The following is a 6,145-nucleotide window of genomic DNA, read 5'->3' as shown; positions in this document are numbered from 1 at the left end:
TGACTCTTACCACTCTGGGCTCTGGGCCTTCACAATGGTGGAAGATAGGTGTCTACTTTCTCATATTTGAATTTTCAGGGCTTAGCAGGGTGCTTGGCACATAATTTGCACTCAGTAAATATTTGTTGAGTGAAAAAAATCCTTAACCACTGTCAGACTACTATTTTTTAAATATTACTCTCATCGTGTTTCTTTTTTATTTAAGAAACTTCTCTTTGCTTGCTTCATCAAATCTAAACTCCTTTGTTTGACTTTATTTGTAATCTGGCTATTTCCTCAGAGTTCACTTGCTCTCTTTAAACACATTTCTTAAGTCCCTTCCCTGCCGTAGGAGACTTTCCTCTTTCCTCAGCTCAACTTTCCCCTGATTCTGACAGCCCCTCTAATTTTATGTCAACTAACATTGCTATTTTTATTATTCCATTATAAATATATTTACCATCTGATTTAGCTCTTGATTATTGTATTAATTTTGTTCCCTAACTAGATTGTAATTCTTTGGAGACAGCAACTACTTGGTAGCCCTTATAGGATTATGGATCATAATCCAGGAAATAGGATTATAACATCATAACAGGTTGATCTAAATATATCACCAGATTCAGATTCCTACATGGAAAAGAAACAAATATGTTCCTGTGGCTAAGAACGTAATTAAAGCACATGGCAAGTCAGATCCTTAGGGCAGGGTGAAGATGACATGCCCAGCTCCTGTTTTACAATATAGTCTGCCTTGCCATTGACTGACCAACATATAGACCTGCACCAATTATTTATTTAATTTAAATCAAACACCTTTAATTGAAAACCCCATCTATGGCTTCCAGATATCTCTCTCTACTCTGTAATATAAGGTGAGCGCCTGTCTCTGATATTTAACATTATAGGGAATAGAATTGAAAATGTTTTTGCAAACCTTGAACCTATTTCTTCATCTATTTCATACTACTGTAGGCCTTGAAAGATGGCTTATTCCAATAAAGAGCTACTTCAGAGTCTATTAATAGAGAAAGTATTTGCAGTGATTAGATCCTGAGGGCACCTGACTGAGGCTAAGGGCTCTGAGGAAGACTTCAGTAGGAAGCTTCAAAGGGCTGTGGAGTTCTCTGTGCTGGGGGGTATGTGGGTATCAACTCCTAGAAGGCAGTCTCTGATGCTCAGCTGGACCCCTTCACTGATAAAAAAGTGCCACCAACAACCTCATGGCCACTGTGCAGGGGCCCCATGATCTCTGGTATCATTACTATGCTAAGAATTATTCTAGAGCCACTATGCAAATGATTCCAGGGGGTAAAAGAGATTGGCCTCCTATATGTCTCTGTAAACATCCTTTGTGTAAAGTTTAGATAAGACTAAAAGAAGAGTGAAATAAGTACTGTAACCTTCCTCCCAAACTGACCAGGTGGTTCCCACTAGGATGCCAAATTCTGGATATGTCTTCTTTTTTTCTTTTAATCATTGTTGAATCATCTTTTTGGATCTGTTTTCTCCCCCCACCAAATAATCTGTATATAAGAGTATACATAGGCACTGGACAAGTTTGCCTCTGTTAGTGCTTGTGTATTAATTGAAAATTTCCCCAAATTAATTCTAATATATAGATCACCAAGAAAATGACACAAAATCAATTGTACAGACATTTGAAATATTTTGTTTACTTTCATTGATTGCTTCAGTTTTCTTGTTACTTCATACTAACTAATCTGTCATCCTGGTAAATTTATCTTCACTTTACATTTTTAAAAATTCTGGTCTTAAAGTTCTATATAGGCTAAATGATTATGATTTTTTTTTACCATTTGAAGTGAGTCTCTCTGTTTCTGACTCAAATGTTTATTCCCCATTCACATTCAATTTTCTGTAGGAATCTTTCCTAATGACCTAGGGAAGGGAATGGGTTTTCTCTTGATCTAAAGCCTAACAAAGACGATACTCAATACATTCACATGCAACCTGTAAAAATGCCTTAAAACTTGGAAGACAACTATCTGCCTTGCTGTTTGTGGTAGAATATCTCAGAAAGATTAGTAGTCATACAATTTGTATGTATTTCATGAGAGTATGTCACACATCATTATTAATATTTCCTCAGACACAAACCTCAAAACTGCAAAATCTTCATTTTAATATCACACAAAGATGATATTTGCCACTATATAGATAAGGCACAGCACATTGATACTGTTCTTTAATAATACGCACCTGCAAAATATTAGATCAGGTAATTAATATTGCTTTCAAGGTTAGCCACATCAGTGGTCATTGGAGAGGTAATTAAAAAGTCAATCTAATATTTCTAAATTCAACATAAAGTTACAATAAAACTTAACTGTGGGAAAAGAAAGCGTATTTCTTGTGTTATTTTTTCATGAATCATTTTAAATCTTTAATGCTTTAAAAATTAATTACATTAAGATTACAGCAATAGGATCTTCATTTCTTTAGTGTGGTGTTGCATTATGCTGTCAACATGAAAAGAACCTATAGAGAAGTAATTCAGGTTTCTTAGCCCCCAGACTTTAACATTAAAATGCTACATTTACTACATTAAATTACCTGATTTGGGCAAAATAAGATGTGCATGTAAAACAATAGAAAAAAAATTAGTGTGGGTCTAATTAATTTTTATATTTTCTTGCTTGGGGTTTTCCAAATCAATGCAGTAATCTCTATGTAAATGTTTATATCATCTCCTGGTTGTACTGTAGCATGTTGAAGTTTTTGTGAGTGAATATATTTGTTGAATTCCTGGTAGAATGACTTTCTAAAATGGTCTATTTTTTTTATATCAATTGTTATCTAAAAAATCTTTCTTTAGTATGGAAGATATTTATAGGAGATACTATTTGTTCAGAGATACTTTTAATTATTTGATCTTTGCTTCTTTATTTTGTTTGAAGAATAAAACAAAAGACAAAGAAGGTCTATGATTATAATAGCACAAGATAAGCATCACCAGGAACATAAGTTATGAAGGCAGGTTTAACCTAAATATTTAATCTAGATATGAAAAACATTTTGTTTGCCATTAGAGAAATCCGGTAATGGACAGGTACCTCTCAAAGTAGCACAAGCTATACTTTCTGTTACACTCCACATTTGGTGTACAGAAATAAAATGAGTAACTTCATGTGTCATTGAGAGTTTGATTCGCACTCTCAGAAAGACTCAAGGCAGGGAGCTGGGCCACACATAGTGGGTTGTGGTAGAAGAAGGAATGCCACCTGAAATTCTTCTGATACTACTCTCATGCATTAAATTATAAATAATTTATAATAAATATACAATTAAATTAAATTAGGATCTATTGGCTCTTGATTTAACAGATAATTATACAGAAAAATTTTACTTGAAAGAAAAGTTCTCTTAACATGGAAGTTTTAATTGTAATGATCATATCCTAGAAGTATAAATGAAAACTAAGACACCTCTCGTACACTTATAATCAAGCTCTATACCCCATAAAGGAGTAAAGAACTCATATGCTTGTGTTGTCAGTACCCATACTGCTGAAAGCCCTAGGCTCATGCAATGATTCTGTGTGCTTAGGTATCAGAAATGAATAGTGGGTGAGGAGGAAATACTATTCTCATCTGAGTCTTTACCACTTTAGTATTTAAGTTTGGGAAAAGTTATTAGTTATCAGTGATTGAAAAAAAAGTTGGCCCCAATTACACAAGTGCATTCTTACTCCATAACATAATATACTTTACAAAGTAAAATATGGATTTATCATTATAAGATAAAATAATCATTAATGACCATTTGAATATAAAATATACTTACTAACTAATACTTATTTAATAAGAAAATTATTAATTGTGTTTGTCCAGGAAAAGTGCTCAATCATGTTTGCATTAGATAACTGAGTATATGTAACTTGAGCCTAACTAACAAGCCTAATGAAATGTGAGGGACGGAAGCAAACGAAACAAACAACTGTAAACTCTAGCACAGGGACCCCATCTGTTTTCTTCTCTCTGAAATCCTCTGACTCTAGAACAGCTCCTGGCAGCAGTTTCTTGGGTTTGAATAAAAGAGACCACAGGAGTAGCAAATGCTAGGGGCCATAAGACAGAGAGATGTTTGAAGTTCATTGAAAATAATTTTTAATTCATAGCAATTAAGTAGTAGATATAATCTATGAGAAAATTTAATTGAAGTTTTTCACTTAAGAAATATTTTCAAGCATCTACTATTTGCTAGACATGAGACCTATAGAAGTGAATGAGAAGATAAAATTTCTGCCCCAAGGGAAATTTTATAGTAAGTGGAGACAGACAACTATTTTTATAAATATTTAACATGTTGTTGATGCAAATGTTGGGAGAAAAATAAAGCAGAGTAAAAGAGATAAGATTTCCCCAAAAAGTTTTTGTTTTCATTTTGGTTATTTAAAATGTGATGGCCCAGGTAAACCACTAATGCACAGATTTTTGAACTGGGATAAGAAGAAAGTGAGGAAGCAAACCCTAAGAACATATGAGCAAAGAGCATTCTAGGTAAAGGGAATAATAACACAAAGGCCCTGAGGTGACAATAGTTTTAGATTCTCCATGAAATAGCAAAGAGGTCTGCGAGGCCAGAGCAAAGTGAACAAAAGGAAGGAAGTCTAAGACATGCAGAGGAAACCACATCATCTGGGGCCTCGGAGGCCATGATGAGGACTTGGCTTTGAAACTGAACGAGATAGGAGTCATTGGCGGGTTGAGAGAAGGGTGACGTGATATGAATTCTGTTTTAAGAGTCTCTGGCTGCTGTTGAAAACGAAATGTAAAGAGCACGGCAGAATCAGGAATATAGTACAGGGGACTTTGTGATAATTGAGGTGAGAGACAATTGTGACTTGGGCTATAATGAAGTGGCAAGATTCTGGTTTAACACTGAAAGCAGAGTTGACAGGGTTTGCTGATTAGTTGGTTATGCAGCTGGAGTTAGGCTGAGAAGGATAACTCCAAAGATTTTGACTTGAGCAACAGCAAAAAAAAAAAAAAAGTTTTTATTTTCTAAATACTTCTGAAGAAGCAAGTTTGTGGGGTGGAAAATCAGTATATATATTTAATTAATGTACTGAGACTATAGTCTGAAATGGGTTTCCATTATAGCAGCTAAAAAAGTAAAGATTGATATTAATAGGTGAGAATGCTTTTGAATTTCCTTTCTGTGTGACTAAGTTCAGCAGATGACTTATACAGGTCACTCTGGGGCAATCCATGGAGTCAAGACATGGACTTGAGGCACCTACTACAATATGGCACTTGATTAAAATTAAATAATAAGTAATAGTGATAAAAATTTAACTTAAGCAATAAGTGTCTATGAAGTTAAATTTTCATGAGCTTTATTAATATGTGCCCAAATCTATAATGGAAGAAGCAAGTAAAATGTGCTCACTCTGACACGATATGATCCCTAATTTGAAGCAAAGTACATGCTTCCATGTACTAGATGGTCATTTATAATTGTAAGTGCTAAAATGAACTTTAATGTAAAGACCGTAATCCAAGCTTTCTGAACAGTAGTATGCTATTATTTTACATACAGGCAAAGATTGGTTCCAACAGCGGTGGTTATACAAAATGCTTATATTACAATGGTTTTTATTTCTCCACATAGCACTGTCCATATACAGATAGACAATATATCTTTGGTATTAAAATCTAATGGGTGGGTGCCAAGTAGGAAAATTTAAAGTCTAAAAAGGCTTTTTAGGGGGGCAATAATGAAAAAAGTTTGAGAAACTCTTTCAGTACTAGGTTTAGGAGAAAGGTTTATATAGACTTTTCTTAAGTGATAAATTCAGTTATGTTTTCATCAAAACCAAACAAAACAATAGTTGGAAAAAAAAAGTCAATAAAATGACAGGAAGCTACTTGAGCCTACTGCTACTGTCATCTTTGTGGCCCAAAGGGCCAGGGTTGTTTACTTGGTTAGTCTAATAGACAGAATCACTAACTATCCTCATATGCACAAAGGGAGGGGGAAATCAGTCACTCAGAACCTTCCGGTCTACAGGGACCATGGGTCAGGTCGAACAGTGACAACCACAGATATTTATCATACTGGTCAGTTTACTATACAGTAAAATTATACTACATTCTCATCCACATGCTTACAGCCAAATAAAGGACTACAGATAAATTAA

This window comes from Eulemur rufifrons, chromosome 18 (assembly GCF_041146395.1).
Source record: "Eulemur rufifrons isolate Redbay chromosome 18, OSU_ERuf_1, whole genome shotgun sequence".
Lineage (NCBI taxonomy): Eukaryota > Metazoa > Chordata > Mammalia > Primates > Lemuridae > Eulemur > Eulemur rufifrons.
This window is presented reverse-complemented; position numbering follows the sequence as displayed.